General features: G+C 45.9%; 1 protein-coding gene across 3 annotated transcripts in view; it reads left to right on the forward strand.

Moving 5' to 3' along the window:
• LOC147732397 (neurotrimin-like) overlaps window positions 1-20,786 on the forward strand; it is a 1,175,542-nt gene that overhangs the window by 79,392 nt on the left and 1,075,364 nt on the right. The window lies entirely within an intron of this gene.

A 20,786-nucleotide genomic window follows, 5' to 3' on the forward strand; every position in this document is an offset into this window, starting at 1 on the left:
TGGGGTGCCAGGTACTATGTGTCTCCAGTGTCAATGATGGGGTCTCAGTCCGTGACATTCTAAGGTCAGTGTGGAGCATCTTCAGGTATTTGTGAGAGGGGCTTCTTCGCAAGGGGCTGCAGAGGCAAGTGTACAATGCCCAGTCCGAGTCTAGGAGATTCAACGTCCATAAGCCATGACCTTACGCAGGGGTCGCCAGGAGTTTGAACAGAGAGGAGGCCAGTGTGGGAGATGACACCATTGAAAGGGCTCTCACAGACAAGTGCTGACATGAGGATTGTTGACAAGTGTTTGTAAATGAAGCCCATCAGTGGGGTCAGCCCTGGTGTCACTAATGCGTTTAGGGACATACACTGATGAGTGTTGTTAAGAGAAGTGTGTGCGTAAGCACAGACTGCCACCACTCATACTTCCCAGAACCCCTTAGGCAGTGCCGTCTTAATGCTTGGGCAAGCTGGATAGTTGTCCGGGGGCCCCACAAGCATAGGGGCCCCATGCAGACCAGAATGTAACACTCATTTTCAGGTAGACATTTTTATTCCTGTGAGTGGTTGTGTAGGCAGGGCCTAATGTGCTGCTTTGCCAGGGGGCATATAATTATTACAATGGCCCTGCACTTATGCAACAGCTGTCATATTTACCATTACACTGGGACAACCGAGGGTGGGCAAGGACCAAAGTCCATTGGAGAGGATGCTGCATAGGCTTGTCTATGCAGGAAACGGTACCCAGGGTCTCCATCTTGTGTTGATAGTCAGCACCACATCTAATGCATGTCGCTTACAGAAAGGTATTTGGCCCCTCCCCCGCGCCCTTTGGGCAGTCCTCGGCACGTGTCCAAGACATGAGATTTCATCTCATCTACCTGTTATTGTCTCATCAGGGGCGTACACAATGGTACATTTCCTTCCGAAACCGGCTCACCATGAACACACTGAATGCTTGATCAGAGAAGAAGGGACACTTTATAGTGCAGCGCTGAGGCGATGGGTCCCGCTGCAGCGGGCTTGACACCACCCTCGAATTAGAATCTGATAGAATCACTGCCACCAGGCTGTCGAGAGTGCACCAATTTAGCGCAGGGATTTGTGGTGATGTGGCATCTGGAGCTGCAGGGAGGCCCAGCAGTAGTCCCAAGAAGCTGTCAGCATTTCTGCAAGGTAACAGGATGTTATTCCTGCGGTACCCAGAATCCCTTTGGGTCTTCTTTATTAGACAGCTACTGAGTTACAGTAGGAACATGGTTTGGAGGGGTGAATGCACGTTCTACCTATGTACAGCTCCTCTCTTGCAAAAAGATGCATTAGAACCAAGGAATGATGGTGCTAATTATATTTTTATGCCAGATTAATAATTGATAGCGGTACATGCCACTTAAGAGGGGCACTGCCCTACATTAGTTTGAATAAATAAAACATTCATTAAACATAGGGAAGAACAAGAAAAGAAGTGAAGTGGAAAGAATTTGAGCTCCTTCGACCTTCCTGAAATGCTGCTAGGTCCAGATTTTCTGCATATCAGCGTGCAGGTAATGCCACTTCCTGGTAAACAGACACATACGTGAAATATGAATGGCTGTCCCTATTAGGTGGCAGTTCTTTAATTAATAACACATTATTAAATGCAGTATGGCCATATATCTGACAATCGTGTGCCAATAGCATACTTAGATTTAGAGGGCAGAATAAGAACACAAGTATGTACAGGAGGATTGGGGCGGGGGGTTGGATACATGGATACACTTCAGAATGCAGGGGACTGCCATCTTCTGCTCTAGCTTGAAATTCTGTTGGAATACAGCAGTGTCCTCCACAGGGGCTCCTTGTTGTAGTCTTGGGGAGTGTGTTTAGAGGTGCAGGATTGCAGATGAAGGCTGTCGGAAGAATGATGTAGAGTAGGCTCCTCCCACGAGTTGCTAGTGAGGTGCTGGCATCTACCTGGCTACCTATAAGTACCTCTGCTTTGTGAAGACTAGAAAGTTAGAAGCTTCTGCATGGGTGTATTAAAAAAAAGTATAACAAAAATTAAAAGCGTGTATTTGAGATGAAAAGGTGTATATTTTCAGAGTTCATAAGCAGCTGTTAGGAGAAAAATGGCTGACTTTCCAAAATATATTTAATGTTAATATTTGAGTGCTAAATTATGCAGCCCTAAGCAAAGTGTGTTCCTAATATAAATACCTTGACACTGAGGGCATTGTAGTTATTGTTAAGCGTTATCCACTCGGCGACATTCTACATTGGCGAGACTTTTTTATGCTACTGCTGGCAACCGTGCCGGATACAGTGAGATGACCACTGCTGGGAAAATGTTGCTTGTGGTGCCCACTAATGTAATCCAATCTGATGTGGTCGCTGATATGAAACTAATAATTCTAGGTGCTCGGGATGGCTTTCATGGAGCATAAGTAGATCTGGTGGCTTAGTGAGCTAATGCATCCACTACAGGGGCCTGTGTTCGACCTAATTGTCACAGGTTCAAATCCTGGTGGGTCCATTCAGCCTTTCATCCATCTGAGGTCGATAAAATCAGTACCATTGAGTTGGGTAAGAATAAACATCTGTTATTCAGTGCCAAGATACCCCAGTAGGAGTGAACATGCGCTTTACAAATACACATGTTATGTTCTGTTATCACACAAAAGGTTAGAGAGTCTTGATCTGCGGTTACAGAGACGTGTCATGTTCGTCCAGTGGTTACAATCGAAGGCTGCAGTCGTACAATGACCCACGATATTGCATTGTTCGAAGACACTTCTCTAATGATTGAATGAAAATGATCAAACCCTCTCTACTGGCAAGCTTCATTTGGATATGGGGCTGAAGTCAAACGCTGCAATGGGAAAGCTGGGAATATTGATGCCTATTTCATAGGCCTCATTGGAACTACAGTCACTTGTATGTGAAGCAAAAGGTGTAAACGATTGTCAGGATCTTTTTGTTGCTTTCTTTTCAGCAACACAGTTTGTACCTTAGTTTGTAGTAAGAAGTGTTTCTTAAGTGATGTGGAGAGTGTGTAGGAGGGGAGCTCTACCAATATGTAAGTAATTGTAAAATCCTTTGTCAAAAGAAGAGAGCATGGAATAAACCATTTAACTGGAAACAGCAAATGTGGAATCAGTAGCCTATGTCCCAAACAGGGAACTTAATTAAGGTGTCATTATAGAAAAATATAATTTGGTGTACAGCAGAAAACTTTGGTGCCATGAACCAGTGGGGCTGGGGCTAGATACTGGAGTGGCAGAAAAAGATGCAAAAACTATATCTGAAAACGCAAACAGTATCCAGGACTTTGTGGAAGCTAGAAAATGAAATCTGACTTCGGGGAGAAGAACTGTACCTTGTGCTAAATGTAGTGATGCTGATGGGAGAATACGTGGCTATGTTGTTGAAAGTGCTGCTCCCAGCCGCGGCCCGTGGAGGTAAGAGCAGGTGGGGGGAGGGGAGGGCGGGGGGGGGCACTGGTTAAGGACATTCGACAGACGGCGATGAGGGAAAATTAAATAAATAAATAATTTTCCTTCATGGTCATCTGCCGTAATACCTCCCACCCAGACCCACTACTCTTTCTTACCTGCACAGGCTGCGGCTGGCTGTGCCTGTCCCAGTTGTGGTATAGTTGATGTATATATATTTCTTTTTGAGAGAAAAGACATCTAACTAACATTGGTGCGGTGGATTAGACCTTAATCAAAAAGTAAGGTAGACGTAAGGCTGACATGAAATCCTAGGTCACCGAGGAAGAGGCATAAAAGATTGAATTGATCAATAAGAGATAGGCATGGACTAGGCGGGGCGATATCAGTGAAAAGTACATCAATTAATATTGTCATTAAAACAGTAATGTTTTAACGACTAGCACCCCACTTCTTCAATATCTAATAGCAAATTGTTCCTTCTCCTACTAAGTTAAACAACATTTTTGTCCAAGACACAAGGCATAAGTTTAAGTTTCTGACAAGCACTTTTCCTTTGGAAAATCGACGAAAGTTCCACAAATATTGTTTTTGACATTGTAAAAGTTTTTAGGCAATATTTACAAAAGGCCTCTGCAGGGCCGGACTGGGAACCAGAACCGGCCCTGGCAAAGTGCTCGGCCGGCCCCCCTCCCCTCTCTGGGAGGAGAGGGGAGGGGGGAGAGGTGCGACCGCGCTCTGTGACAGGGCCGGTTTTCGTCCGTTTTTGGTACAGGGCCGTTTTTGTAGCATAACGGCCCTGTAACAAAAACGGCCCCAGGGGCCCAAAACCGGCCCCAACCATGCGGCCCACCGGGGAATTGCCCGGTGCTCTCAACGGCCAGTCCGGGCCTGGGCCTATGCCAAAATCGAATTACAACTGCGAATTTCACAAATTTCCCGAATTTCGAGTGACACAAAATTTATTAAATCTCTCAAAACTTTGCACTATGCAATTTTGGGTATTTTCATTTTACCTATGCACCCACGTGTAATGGAATTAGGTGACATTTTGTCAGGAAAATATTACACAATTTTCCCAGCACTAATTCAGTACCCATGCGCCCAGTGCAGATTCCAAGTTGAAGCAGAGTTGCAACCACACGCACACACAAGCACGTTTATGGCGAGATCAAGTAGAAACCCATGTGGGTAGGCATGGAAAAATAAAGTGAGGGACACATCAGATAATATTTTTCACTTGAGCACATAAACTGGTGAAACCCCATAGAAGGACATATACAGAAAAACATAAGGACACAAACACACCTATGACATAAAGAGGAACAGACAACATACACATTGCATGGACAGAGCACATTTACAATCTATAGAAACAGAGGCTTGGTAGATAGAAACATAGGCATGGAAAATAAAACTCACAGAAACAAATGTACTTACTCACCCAAATTCATAAATATCAGTTAAAAAGTAAGCCTGGGAGTAATTTTAATTACCCTGGAGTAGTCTGAGTAATTCTGGTAATTCCGCGTTGCTCTTTGGCGCAAAATTACCAATAATTGTACACTTGCGCCTGCTCTTATTATTAAGAGTAATTTGAAGGGGAAATTTGCACAGAAATATCACATTTCAAGTCAAGTCAAGAAATACTTGATTTCGGCCAAACAATGCCTTAAAAGCACAGTTTACAACACACTTCAAGCAGTTCATATGTTGGTAAAAACCATGTACATTATAATGTTTAAAATTTTCTACAGGTTTATAAAATTTAGAAAAATATATAAAAGTGTACATTTGTGACACATAAGATGATTTAAAATCAGATTTGTAAAACAATCAATCACATTGATGGAGTAGGGTGAGTTCATTTGGCAAGCCCTGTCTTTAAAATAGCGTGGTGTGCGCACCACATTGAAAACAGATTGCGAGAAACTGAGTACCCAATGGGCGTGCTAGCATCGTATTTTAATATCCTGAAAGCCTTGAGCAATTAACTGTTCCAAGGTTTCTACACAACTACAGTAACCATTGGTGTCTCGCTTTCTTGTATGCCGGGCAGAAGAATAGTACATGTTGGTCCTTCTCAGGTATATTGTTACATATCGGGCATCCCTTAGTTAAAGTGACCCCCAATTTTTTGTAAAAGCACTTGGGGGTAGTGTGCCATGCCTAAATTGAAGATATATCTTTTTAGCAAGGACTGGCTGTATGTCGTCAATGGCACATTCTAGCCTATATTGGAGTTTTGCTACCAAAAAGGTTGCTGTCAATATGCCAGTTGCGGAACTACCCTGTAATAATGTGATATTGTATTCCTTATGGTTCTTTAACAGGGCCTTCCTAGATGTTGTCGGGCAACTGTCTTCTGCACTAGCCCATAAATCACCATTCCCATGGCAATTAGAGAGTTTTTAATATGGACCAACCACAGAATTTTACTTGCGCCTTGTAAGTTTAGCACTTCCCTCAGTTCCTCTCTGTAAGCAGTTAGTTCCGGCGTGCTCCATAGACAAGGCCAATATGACAAGGGTCTAAGGGCGACCTCTACTGCGATCGGGCCAACTCCAAAGTCCATTTGAAGCGGCGTGAGTGGTGTACTTTTAGGAAGACCCAAGATTTGTCAGGCAAAGGAATTTTCAATCATAAAAAGATGGTCAAATGGCCGATGGCCCCAGATTTCCACCTCATACAAAGCAGCCCCTCTGGCTTGTGTCATATACATTTCTAACACCTGCCCAATCGTTTTATATGTACACTTCTTCTGCATCTTTGCTAACCCCCCGTTGTCTGGGCCAATTTTAAACTTGCCTTATTTATTTGTGCACCCCACTCCATTTTCTCGGTGAGTGACAATCCCAAATATTCAAAAACTGAGACTTTCTCTAAAATGTCCCCGTCTAACTGGGGATTGGGTCGTGTAGAGTACCCTGCATTGAAAGCCATATATTTAGTTTTCTTAGTATCTATCTCCAAGCCCCTACTCTTGCAGAATGAGTGCAAAGTGTCCAGAGCCCTCTGTATTCGCATAGGGGACTTTGACAGCAGGAGAGTATTGTCGGCAAACATCAAGACTGGCACCTTGCGGTTTGCCAACCTAGCGGCATCTATATCCCTCCCTGCTGTCAAAGCCTCCACTAGACCGTTGATAAATAAATAAAAGAGGGTCAGAGCCAATACGCACCCTTGTCTTACGCCTCTATCTATAGGTATGCGATCAGTAAGCTCTCCATTTTTTCCATACCTAATTTGGGCGAAATTATGTTCATGAAGTCCTTTCAAATGGTGGCAGAGATTCAGAGGGCACCCAGGTCTAGTAAGATAGCCCATAATTTCTCCATTGGTAGTAAATCAAATGCCGATTTTAAGTCCACAAAAATCATATAGAGGCTGCCCCCCTCCAAGATTACAGTCTTCGAGTGCAGTAATTGCAACCTGAAGATTTGGTCGATAGTGGACATTTTTGCTCTGAAACCAGCCTGATATGGACTGAGAATGGTATGTTCCTCCATCCAGCTCTGTAATCGGTCCAGCAGCACTCGTGCATATATTTTCTGAGTAACATCAATGTGGCTGATGGGCCTATAGTTTGCAGAATGGAGAGGTGAGCACTTTTTATAGATCGGGATGATTTCTGCCCCAACCAAGTCGTGGTGATCGCCATTCCATGGAGTATAGCGTTAAATAGAATCCATAAGTACGGGGCCCAGATGCTGGGTTCAGTACGAAAAAGATCACCGGGGATCTTATCTAGACCTGGGGCCTTTACAAGAATTACCCGGCTTCAAGCATCTGTTATCTCTTTTAGGGATATATCTGGGGTGTCGGAGCAAGATAACTGGGGGTGAGAACATTCATTTATAACTTGCCCCTCAACACCATCTACCGTAGAATATAAAGACTAGAAGTGGGCCTTCCAAACTTCTGCCCCTAGGTTTGGCTCTATAGCAGATTTTCCCTCTGTGGAACCAGTATTTATTACGTTCCAGAAAGTCCTCATATCCCTAGTGCTTAATACATTTCTCAGGCTCTCTCATTTTTCCTCTTACCAATTTCTTTTTGCCAGTTTAACAATATGTTTGTAGGCTAGTCGCTTAGCCCTTATTTGCAAATTATCATTAGATTTAAAGAATAGGACAAGAGTGTGCTTGGCCTTGCGACAATTGCCATCGTACCAGGGGCGCCCGAATGCCCCCTTTTCCTTTGATTGTGTATTGGGGGGAACCTATTGGCCAGAGCAGTTACTTGACCTTGGTGGTTTTCTGCAATTTCAATAAATGAACTAGAAAGGTCAACAGTCCCACTCAATTGTTTAGCAACCTTCAGAAATGGGATAACAGTGTGATAGAGGGAAGCTAGCTTGTCTTGGAATTAACAGAGTGAACCCCATCTTACTATCCTCCTACAACTAGTTAGGGTTAGCCCAGTGGCAAGTAAAGAATGGCCCTTAGAAACGTCCCCGGTGTGAGGCAGAACCATTTCAAGAATCAGGGCATTATGATCACTATCGTGTCTGGGCTCGATCTTAAAATCTATTACCCAATGCCATGATTTGGTGTCCACCAGTATATCATCTAGGATGGCCGTGCAAACACGGTGTTATATGTAAAATTTGCTAGGGACTCAGATTTAGAACGCCCATTACATGCTCTTAGGGAATTATTCAATGAAAGGGTATTCATTTAGATCACCAGTGGTGTCCAAGCCAGAGTTGCCTGGGCATTGGGCTCTGGAATGGCCTAGTGCAAGTCCTCTTCACTTGGATTACCTGCATCCAAATCTTTCAAAGGTTCATACTGACAGTTAAAATCGTGGGCCACTATTACCAAATTATTATCAAGGATGGTAGGCAAAAAGGATGACAACTAATCAAGAGTAGCAGACTCTTCACTATACCCTACTGGACGAGACTAGACATTAATCACAGCTATCTTGACCCTGGCAGGAAAGCTCAGAATAACACAAAGAATATCACTAGAGAATGTCTCTACCTGTTTTGCTGAGCACCCTAGGTGCGTTGCAATCCAGGGTAAAGGCCCCCTCTGGTCTTCCCCTTCCCCCCACATGTGGCTGCTTTGCTGAAAGTTGCATAACCTTGTCTGTGGGTGACCTCCCTGGCCCAGGTTTCCTGGAACATGCAAATATCATTATGTTGTGTAAATTCTCCCCACTCCGGGTTGTCTAGTTTGGAAGAGAAACCTGTGATGTTCCAGGATAAAACTTGGAGCTTAGGTAACTCATTCAGTTACTGACTGAGGCCTCTAGACTTCTTACTTGAGGGCCTTGACCTAGTCCCATTAGCAAAATGATCAACAACTGGGGTTGTGGATATTGGGTTCAACCTCTGTTGGCCTTCATACGCCTGCACTGGTAAACTTTCTTTAGTGCAAAAATTAAAATTTCCGTGCAACTCCTCACTTTGAACTCCTCTCACTCCCTCGACCACCTCCGCCACTTGGCCCGTCAGGGCAAGATTACCAGTATGGGCTTGTAGTTGGGCCTTGATTGATAGTTCATTTATATCTTGTCGGTTTACTAGGGAGTTACTCATAGTGCGTCTTGCGGAGGATCTCCTCCCATGTGGCCAGTGCTGTGACATAAGGTCTGCGCATTCCTGTAATCTCGATTGATTAGTAAGTGCTGCTATAATTGAGTTGCCCCTTGAAGTGTCCTTTTCAAATGTAGTCATTGCAAGCTGATGCTTGTGTTGCACTTCATGTTGTTTTGCATTTATTGCTATTTTCTTTGCGCAAAATGCATTCATGCGTCTATTTTGGGTGCAACAGGGCATTTTTGCACTAACAAAAAAGCTCTAAATGAAGATTTACTCTTCTCATATAAGCCACACAATCTTGCTAAATTTGTGGATAATTCTGCAAGATTATGCTACATGTAAATAAGTGAACTACGCCCACCCCTATTAAAAGCACTTTTTGATGTTGAAACTTCGACAGACATACTCATAGTTTGGACAGATAACAACTCAAAGTCACACTCACACTATCTTATTGTTTGTCCACTCTGGGTGCAGAGTTTTTTTTGTGTTTTTGTCCTTGTTACTGGCCACTTGTCTCATTCTCTCTGTTCATTACACTCCCCTATTCCCATCACTCTCTTGTTGCCTCTTCATTTTCCCTTCAACTTTCTGTTCTTTTCACCTTTGTTTTTTTCAGGTCACAGAGCTTATATGTAGTACCTACTCAAGCAGTTACTGGGTTTATTTAAAGGGCCATCAGCTTCAAAGTTGATGTAGTTTAGAATTTGAAGATGCAAAAACTAGATTGGAACATCTAGGTCGTGGACTATTTTGTGAGTTTTTCTTCAGAGCTACAAAAACAACAAGGTGAAGGGTGGAATGCTTGAATTAATCTTAACCACTGGCAATCACTCAGGCTGCATTGCAATACATTGTTTTTAGCACAGCATGGCACCTCAGTTGGGACCCAGCCACATGCAAATCAGTCTTGACCCTGCCTCTAATGGGAACAATTCAGCCTGAACTGCGAAGCGTTGTCCTCCCTGAACTGGAACAGAAGCAACTGACGACTGGTTTCGCCCTAGTTAGGGCTCTTCAGGCAGGAGTAACTTGGTTTCAGTGGCACAGTAAGCCTAGGACCCATGTCTCGTCATACCGAGCCCACTTAGGGCATCAAATGCAAAAACAATAAGTTGATGGATGGAATGCTTAAATTAATCCCAACCAATGGCGTGGGGCTCTGTCTCAATCCATCGTTCTTCGCACAAATTGACACCTCAATTTGAACCCAGCCATATGCAAATCAATCTTGACCCTGCTCCTTATTGAGGAAAGTCCAACTGGACTTGCCAGTCCAGGTCCTCCCGGAACTGAAAGACAAGTAACATGTGTCTGGTTTCGCTCTAGTTAGGGCTTTTCAGCCAGTTATAGCTTGTTTCCGTGACACAGCAAAACTTGGACCCATGTTTGGGCATACGCAGCGCAGGGTCGAGACTGGTTTGCATATAGCTGGGTCCAGACTGAGGTGGCATGGTGAACAAAAGAACAATGGGATTGGAGTGCTACCCCCAGCCATTTTCAGTGATTAGACTCATTGCAAGCACCCTCCCATCTCCTTTTGTGTGTTTCAAGTACCACCTTAAAGGGAATGGGTATGCCCAGATGTGGGTCGATCCCATGCTCACTTTGTGACTAGAACCAAGCTGTTCCTGACTGATGAGTCAATAGCTAGGGTAAAACAGGTCCTGGTTTGCTCTTGTTTCAGTTCAGGAAGGACTTGGTTTGGGAGTTCGGCCTGGACTGTTCCCGAGAGGACCAGGGTCAAGACTGATTGACCTATGGCTGGGTCCAAACTGAGGAGGCATGTGCCAGGGGTTAGACTTATTACAAGCGGCCTCCCATCCCCTTTTGTGTGTTTTTCTTCATTCTGCCATTTAAATGTATGCGTTTTTAACCAAAACCTTTTGGAAAAATGTGCTGTAAAATTAGCGGTTAGGGCTTATTTAAATAAAAATAAAATCCAAATACACCTCCAGTGTCCACCATTCGGTGAAGCTCCCTTCAAATGACTGGGCTCTCTCGTTCTCATATTTTCTGGGTTGGCTTTATTTCCCACAGGAACATTCTTAAATGCATTTATCTGCTTTTGTCATCCCTGCTGCCTGGAATCATTGTTAGACGCGTGTCCAACCACAAGCATAGATTTCACAGGAGGTTCAGAAGAAGGCCACGCTGAGGTTATACCTGCAGCGTTATACCTGAGCTCTCACTGACGCAATATCAAAGAAGCAAAAAATCCAGTTAATGGATATAAGTGGTCTCTGCCTATGCAGCAAGAGCTCCTCTGTGGACAAGAACAACGACTCCGTGTTTGCAGATAGCCAATAAGGGAGATATGTATTAAGTGCTAATAATTGACAGTAAGACACTCATTACATCGATTACTTTACCAAATTGAGAGATTCACCACTAAGCCTTCTGTTAATAAAACACTGCCTCGCGTTTTATTTCATCTCAGGGTCCTGCCTAAAAGGCCCAAAATTATTTCTCAAGTCAAAACTAGCAAATCGACATGAGCCCCGTGGTTTGTTTCCAGTCCATTTCTTGAGTCATTTTCTTTAAATTTGCAGATGGTACGCTGGTCCATTAGATGTCTCTGCTTCTGATAATCAACAGTGAGCTGATAAGGTACTTGATTGTCCTTCTGGTATTCAGGAGTGTATTGTTCTTTGTCGATAGCATCTAGCAATCTGTAACAAGTTGGCAGGATAGTTCGTTGTCCGTGCTTTTAGTTGTCAGAGGTATAATGCTAGGGTAGTCAGTTGTCCATATTTTTGGTTTTCAATAGTGTGATACTTCAAACATTTATTGTTCCTTCTTCTGATCATAAACAATGTGCTACAAAGGTTGTTAGCTGTTGCTGTTTCTAGTAATCAGTAGTGTATTTTCAGAATAATTCATTTTCCCTGTTTCTGGTCATCTGCTTTGTGTTACCTTGGTCAATAGCTGTTGCCTCCTCGTGCACTTTTGAGTGTAGTTAGTTGTCCACACTTCTTGTAATCAGAAGTGTGTTACCAGAGTAGTCAACTGCCCATGTTTCATTCTAACAGCAGGGTGTTACTATGCTCATTACACACCACTGGCGTACCCAGTGTGCCATGGGGCCTAGTGAAAGGAAGTAAATTGGCCATCTGGCAGCAGATTGAGCTGTGAAAGTCGGCCTCCTAGGCTTCTGGGTCCAGTGCCACTGCACCTGCTTTATCAATGCAAGGCCCTTGTGGCATCGGGCGTTTCCCCGGGAGGCTGGAAGGATGGAAGCCGTTTTTGCAGCGGTAGGGGCCTGTTTTATTACTGGGGGACGGTTTTGCAGCAATGCTGCAATATCGGCCCACAGTAATGAAATCAGCAAGCAAGCATTTCCAGCTGCCAGGAGCCAGGCAGTGCTTCCCCACGGGCTGATCCAAGAAAATTGCCAGAGCTGCTTTGGGTTCCCAGTCCGGCCCTGATGTAATGTATGCTCCTGCATGCTCTAGTAACCGGTAGTGTATCTCCAAAGTAGTTGGTTAGTTGACCATGATGAAGATTATTGGAAATATGTTTAGTTGGAGACCAGTTATTTATGAATTTGTTGCCATGGTAGTTATTTGTTCTTGTTTATAGTACTCGTGTGTAGTATCCCTTATCTCTTTGTCTGGTAGTCGTTGGTGTGTTGCCTGGTAATAAGTTGTCCCTGCTGAGCATTCATTAGTGCATTATCATGGTAAATAGTAGCTCCTGTTTCTAAATAATCAGTGGTGTGTTGTCAGGGTGATTAGTTATCTCAGCTTCTTTTAATCAACAGTATGCTTCTTGTGCTGTTGCTCAGCTCCGCTCTCGTAACGGGTTCCACTGATTACCCAGCGCCTAGTTACAATAAAGAACTTTTCACTTTCCATTGCTTGTATGCTTTTCTGGCCTTGGCCACAATCCCATGGCACAATAAACCTCTACAGGGAGGACTTACGAGATACAAATCAGGTAGCTTTGACTTTTGGATCTATCCTAGGAAGGAATCGAAGGAGAGGTGTTTCACACCATCTCACGAAGAAATGCCAAATTTCTAGCAGGCAGCATGGCCATCCGGCATCTCAGCAGCAAGCTTGGGGCATTAACAGTGGATGACACAGCAGAGTACCTCTGACACCTGCACCTCCTTAACGAGAAACAGAAGGGGGATGGCCACGTAGCATCCAAATGCATTAAGGGCTAGAATTTACTGGCTCGTGTATCTAGAGCTTTTGGTCAACGTGTTAGGTCTGATGATTTCAAGCAGCTATATTTACTGTTGTTTCTCACTACTTTATTCATGCCAATAAAAAAATTGCTGAAAAAAGGAGTATGTGGAAGCTTGGAAAATACAACAATCTGCAATATCAAGATATTGAGAATTTATGATTTTTACTCCCAACTATGCCGCTGAAGATATTCCCCTATCGTTGTCGTATAATAGAGCTGCAGACAGGCACAGATAAAAGATGATGCTTTGTACTTTATGCTCAGTAAAATGCTTCACCCACCATGTATGTCTTCATCCGTTTCTCCTTCCAGTTTAACTCCTCATCAGTCTTGCATCATCTATACCCTCCAATGTTCCAACTTTTCAAACTACATCATAGTCATTAGAATACTAATGACTCACTAGGAGATGCCACATTCCTCCCTCTTAACTCATATAAACAGTTGAGCCTTCGAAAATTAAGTAACTTAATAACATGAAATCCTCTATTCATATAAGTATATTACACAAAGTACTTCTATCTACTTGGTTTTTGATGCTTCCTGTTCGACTGTATCAATTTTGTATACTACTCGATTGCATTGGTCTTCTTTTCTTGTTGTGGATTCATTGCCTCCTTATCACAACTACAGTATTTTACAACTATGTTCAGATTTCAAATATGAGAACCTTCAGTCTTAATAGCATTGCAAAATATTGTTACCACTTTCACAGGTTTACTAAACCCTGAAAATTTGTCATGACTAGGGGTGGGCGGAACACGTGGAGTTTCACATTCGGAATTCCGCGGAGTTATATAAAATCTCTGCAAGATTCTGCAGAATTCCACAAGCCATGGAATTCGGCATGTGGGTCTGCTCGCACTGATTTTTAGCACCAGCAGCTTGTTTCGACCAGTAAATTCAGCACAATCAGCACCACGTGTTGCACCAGAGATCGGTGGTTTTTTTTTGCGGCTCAAGCTGTTTTTCTACTCCAGTTGCAGCTTTCTCATTGCAAACAGTAACAATATGCCGTGACTGCCCGTGTTGAGAATTCTCACTGGGAGGTGTTCTAGTTCTCAATTTTACTTGTGCTCGGTATCTTAATGCTGGCATTCCGTGCATTAAAACAAACTTGACCCCACAGCAGTTGGAGTTTTTCTGGAACTTCGTGCTGCAAGCAGGACACAGTGTCGGCAAAAATCTGTGAATTCTGCCAGCAGAGTGAGTTTATCGCCCACCCCTAGTCATGACTGACAGGCGCTTTGATTCACCAATTACAACTTTAATTGTCTCTGTAGTCGCATAACAATCACTATATTCTTTCCTTTCTTCCAACTTCTCTTGTTCTCTCTCTCTCTCTCTACTCACCTCTGCTATCAACATCACCCACACTCCTTCCTTTATTAATCCATGCAGGACATAACATAGTATTGGCACTTCGTCCTCTGAAGAGTACAAAAGGTGCCTGACCAGTGGTTCCATTTAGTGTGACCCTGTAAGATTCCACCCACTTCTTCAACTCAACTCTACATTTTTTCCAGCATACCATAACTGCTGAATATTTTGCTTCAAGGTATTTTCAAGTCTTTCTACCGATTAGCTTCTGAATGATGCAAATAAGATTTCTTGTTTTATTATACCCCTCTCATTGAGGAACTGAGCTATTTCTTTGGATGTTAACTGCACCCCATTATCAGTTAATATAGTCTAAATCCTTTACTGGCAAATAATCTGAAAGGAAACAGACAATACTCATTGTATGTATCTCACCCCCAATCTTCATTTCAGGCCATCTTGAGAACATCTCAACCAAGACTATCAGCACACGTCCACAGATCTCATTGCTTAATGGTCCTACAATGTCCATGGTAACATCTTCCCAAGCTTTATCATAAAATGCTCCCTTGCCATAGAGATCCTATCAATATTGGAACACTCGACACATTCCCTCGCCATCATCTCTGCTTGCCTAGCTGAACCTGGCCACCAATAAGTGATCTACAAACTTTATTTTGTCCCACTGTGATGCCCCTCATGTGCCATTGTAAGCACATTCTCATGAATCGTAGAGGGGATGGAGGAATCAAATGTAGGCCTCTATATACTATATCTTGAAGATAAGACGTCTTGGGGACTGCTACCCTGTGGCCCTGATACTAAAGCATTTTTGCTCTGTGAGTAGAGTCTGGGGGAAGCACAGGCTCCCATCACAGTGACAACACAGAGTGATTGAATTAGAAAGTGTAGATGGAGCCCATTTACCAACACTCTCTCTGCTTTTTTGTTAATATTTCAGCTTTGTGCTCGCCTTCTCGGGCTCTTGTTGTGCACAATGGCCTTGAGCCTGCTTAGCAGATGGAGAGCACTGCACATTTACCACTTTATTCCCATTATCCTAATTTCATGATCCGCAGCCAAATGAAATCATAAGAGAAAGGCCATGAAAAGCGGAGTTTCTGCCTCTGCCACACGGCTGATGACCTTCTCAGCAGCAGATGCTCCCATTCATTCTTCCATTAACCTTGCAAGGGAATGGTAGATTCCTCCACCAGAGGGCACCACAGTCAGTCCTCCACCTGGCAGAATGAAGGGATGGTCCAAAGAAGGGTAAGGTGAGATCTGCGACTGGATTTGGGGATTTTAGATAACATCTTCAAACTCTGCGTGCAGAACCGTCCAAGTCACAGTTGACCGTGTGCAATTATTGCTAATGAGTAAACTGAAGTGGAGAGGAGAGGATGTGCCTTTATGGCAGTGAGATAAAAATATCCTTGAGAGCTTCTCTGTGGATAAATGAGGTGTGCAGCTTTACTCCTACTTGATTATAAGAGGTGTGCCCATCACGTGGCTCCTCTCAATATTGGAATAAGGTGTGCAACAGGCTCCTCTCTCATTAATGGAATGTAGTGTACGCACTGGCTGCTCTCTGTGTAGGAATGAGTTGTGCATCCAGGCCCTTTTGGGGTAAAGAAAGGAGGTGTAAACCATTGCTCTGCTCAGTTTAGAAAGTAGCAGCTTGATGTACAAAGCTTATATTCTCAAAGTGGGAACAAATTGTGTACCAAAGTTTTGTGAATGCAATCTGATTTTGCAAACTGATCTAAATGCTAACAGAATAGATCACAAAATACTGTGCCAGTGAAAATTACCAGGGGGTGGTTAGAAAAATCAAAAAATGGGTAGGGGCGATGGGGGCCTCACCTTGCCTCTGTCATCCTCTGTTCCAGCAGGAAGCACACACCGGCTCCTCTAAGCCAATCAAAATGACAGCATTGGGGTGATTGGCACTGTGACGCTGTGGTTTGGCGCTCCGACAGGGACTATGAGCCTGTACATGTTCCTCACTAGGCGGCTATTACAGCCTGGTATGGAACATGCAAAGTGCTCAGGACTGTTTGTAGGGCCCAAGACGGCCGGCCAAACTGTCATGCGCACTTAAGCACCGTAACCATCTCCCCTGCTGGCTGTGATGAACGCCCGCCCGCAAACCTCCCTCAGTGGAAAAATAAAATGGTAATAGCATTGCATTAGTATCATTTTATTTTTCCTTTTTCCACAGTGGGATTGCCCAAGACAGCTGGCCAAACCGTCATGCACACTTAAGTGACAACCGCTCCTCCCCTGCTGGCTGTGATGATAGCCCAGCCCCAACCTGTAAAACTCCCTCAGTGTAAAAATAAGATCCTAATAACGTTGCATTATAATTTGTTTTACCTTTTTCTACAGTGGGGTGACGCTCTTCCACCATAGCAGAGGAGCCGCTACTGCTACTTAATTATTATTCATATGCAGGTGGCAATTTATGCCCTCCAGACGTGATTGGCTACATTTACAGTTGTGGTGACCTGCAAAGAGCAGCATACCAAGATCCCTCTGATTGATTTCCAAAAGGGAATTTTGTTTTGTTTAAAGCAACCCTGGTTTCTTAAAGTACCAAGGCTGCTTTGAAGAAACAAATATATTGGTTTCAAATTTGGGAAACTTCAGTGAGAACAAGCCCTGGTTCCCTGCCTATTCCACCTGAAGCTGCCACCTCAGTAAACAAAAGATAAACGGGTCCAAGGTGGGCCACTTCCCTTCTGTGAATCGGTTCCTACCCCAAATTGGGAGTTTGTATCTGGTATTGATGTTTCAGGGTTCAAATTGCAGTATAGAAGGGATACCCAAAAGAAGCCCCTTCCAAATAGCAAATGCAGAAACTATTTCTAAACTCAAAATTTACGACATCTAAGCGGTTAGGGTAAATCACCTTGGGCGCACTAGTTGATTACACTGATTTTTTTTTTTTTTTTTTAAATATATTTTTATTGCAGGAATCAGTAAATCAGTACAGTAGCGACCAGCATTGTATTATAAGCAACATATATAGAATAAAGCCCTCTGGCCCCCCTCCGTAAAGTCTGTACACAGCCAACTGGCCCGCAACCCTGGGGTCGGGCGGCGAAATGCAACAGGGGTCAGAAGAATGCTGGAGCTGGTCCGGATAACACACTGTCCGTCATCTGCTTTTCCAAACAAACCCAAAACGCCCAAAATAAACCCCCCCCCCAAAATACCTACTAACTGTGAAACCCCCCACCACCAGCGCCAGGGAGCTTATCAACATAGGATCTACTGTGTGACCCACGGGGAAGGTAATAGGACTGTCAGTGCTGACGTTCATCGGGACTCGGGGCGAGTCGCTTCTTCACTTTCGGAGTCGCTGGGGGCACAAGAATCCCTGAGGGCCTGTACTAGCATTTCCCACTCCAACGCGGCCTCCTGCGCCTTCTCATTACCCTGCCTCCAAGCCAGCTGATATCTTAGCGCGCTCTCTCCCGCCGCCTATTTCAAAAGCTCACTGTGCCATCTGCTGCCTGCCGGACCAGCTCGTGCCTTCCAGTTCCTGGTCACCTCTCGCTTAGCAAGGAGGAGCCCCAGGTCGATAAATTTACTGGAAATTTTATTCCGGGGGGTATGGGGGAACCAGTGCAAGAGCCCCACCGCCGCATCGAATGATAAGAGCCTCCCTGTCACCTCCTCCAGAGTCGTCGCTACCTCCTGCCAGTAGGACGTCAGTCCTGGACAGGCCCATAACATGTGTAGGAGGTCCGCCTCCTGAGCCGGGCACCTAGGGCATTCCGCTGAAGCCGTGGCAAAATAACGCCTGATCTTTACCGGGGTCAGGTACGCTCTATGGAGAACATAATAGTGGACCAGTTGGAAACGGGCGCTACGTGTGCCCTTCCAGGCACGTCTCACCAACTGGGCCCAGGTCGTCTCCGGGATCTCCCTACCAATGTCCTCCTCCCAGCGGGTCCTCAATGTGGTAAGAGGAACCAATCCCTCGGCAATCAACCTGCCGTAGAGGCAAGTGACCGCCTTCACCGTGCCCGCCGACATCATTACGTACTGGCACACCTGAGACAAGTGGGGTTCCTCCAGCCCGTTCTGCCAGTGCGCCTGGATCGCTCGCACAATGGCCGAGTGCAGCAGAAAGTCGCCCCGGGGGATCCCGAAGCGGTCAATGAGATCCTGAAAGGACAGGAGCGCTCCGTCCTCGTACAGATCACCGACGAGCTGTAAACCGGAATCCTCCCAGACCGCCAATCGTGACCAATCCCCTCCGTGGGGGAGGGCCGTCAGCATCCCCAACGGTATTTCAGGCGCGTATGGTATTCTTAGTTGGCCTCTGGCGTGAGCCCGGTTCCAACACAGTCGGATAGTCCGCTCCTCCATCGACAAGTCCCGCAGGACCAAGCGCTGTCGCAGCGCTATAAAGGAGAGAACGTGCCTGGCCATACCCGTCCCTCTACCGTCTTCCGGGCCCCTGAATTCCCTGGCTATCTCCTGGGCGAAGGTCTGGAGCTGCGCCGCCAGATAGTACTTCTCGAAATCCGGCACAGCGAGCCCCCCCTCGTCTTTCGGCCTCATCAAGGTATTGAGGGCCACCCGTCGCCGGCCCGTTCCCCAGAGGAACCCAACCACCATAGAGCGCAAGCGACGAAACGTGGCCGGTGGGACCCAGATCGGCAAAGTCCGGAAGTAATACAATAACCGGGGAAGCGCCACCATTTTGAGCAGGGCGATGCGACCCGCCACTGAGAGCGGCAGCGTGGCCCAAAAGTCCATGCAACCTCGGAGTGCTCGAATGCAGCGGGCAACGTTCCCATCTAGGAGGTCGGGTTGGTCGTGGTAAACGAACACCCCAAGGTACTTAAAGCAGTCGGGCTCCCATCTGATCTCCCTACGTAGCGCAGGGGTGGGGGTACCCCTGCGTACCGGAAAGAGACAGGTCTTAGACCAATTCACTTGGAGTCCTGAGACCGCTCCGAACTCCGTGAGCGCCAAGTCCGCTCCCCGCAGAGCGTCGACCGGGTCCTCCAGGAAGAGCAGCAGGTCGTCCGCATATAGCGAGACATAATGCGGGCCCGCAGCCGTCCATAAGCCCGTATAGTGGGCTCCCGAGCGAAGGTGCATCGCCAGTGGCTCCACCGCTAGCGCAAAAAGAAGCGGGGATAAGGAGCACCCCTGCCGCGTGCCTCGTTCCACCGGATACCGCGATGAAATCAATGGGCCCGATCGGACCCTGGCCGAAGCAGAAGCATATAGAACCGCGGTCCATCGAACAAATCCCTCCCCAAGGCCGAATCTCCGTAACACCGTGCAGAGGTAGTCCCACTCTAGGCTATCAAAAGCCTTCTCCAGGTCCACCGACAAGACTACCGGGGATGGGGCATCCATAAATGGTTCCCCAAGCAAGCGGAACAACCTTCGAATATTCATAGTCGTGTTCCGCCGTGGGATGAAACCGGCCTGGTCCTCATGCACCAGGGAACTCATATGTCCCAGCAGCCTCGAGGCCAAGATGCTGCTCAATATTTTGTAGTCCACCGTCAACATTGATAGGGGACGGTAGGACCCCGGGTCAGATGAGTCTCGGCCCGGTTTGAGGAGAGGAACCACCAGCGCTTCACACATCGAGCTCGGGAGTCGCCCCAACCTCTTCGCCTCCCTGTAGACCACCAGTAACCGAGGGGCTAAGAGGTCAGCGTAAGCTGCATAGAACTCCACTGGTAGGCCATCTAGGCCCGGGGTCTTGTTCCTCGCCATCCTTTTGATGGCCCCGCGGATCTCCCCCAAGTCGATATCGGAACCCAGAGTTTCCGCCACCTCCTGTCCTACTGTGCGGAGCTCCAGTGGGCGAAGATAATTATCAAGCCGGTCTGGGTCACGTGCGGAGCGACTGCGGTATAGACATTCATAATAATGCCGGAAGCAACTAAGAATCTCCGGTTGGGTATAGACCTCGGTCCCATCTGCCCCACGCATATTTGTCGTCGTCTGGGACTGGCGCGCAGGGTTGGCCAACCAGGCCAGCAACGCACTCGCCCTGTCTCCCTCCGCGATAGACCGGACCGTATAGGCCTTATAATCAAAACAGCGGAGCCGTTCGACCTCCACCGCTACCCTCTCCCTCGCCTCCATCGTTTGTGTTTGCAATTCCGGGTGTCCGGGGCGGTTAACTTCAAGCTCGCGGAGTGCCCGGTCCGCTGTGTCTAAATCAGCCAGGATAACGCGCCTCATGCCCACCTCCTTAGAGATACAGTAGCCCCTCACCACTACCTTAAAAGCGTCCCATTCGAACGCCCTAGTACT

Source organism: Lissotriton vulgaris, chromosome 2_1 (assembly GCF_964263255.1).
Source record: "Lissotriton vulgaris chromosome 2_1, aLisVul1.2, whole genome shotgun sequence".
Classification (NCBI taxonomy): Eukaryota; Metazoa; Chordata; class Amphibia; order Caudata; family Salamandridae; genus Lissotriton; species Lissotriton vulgaris.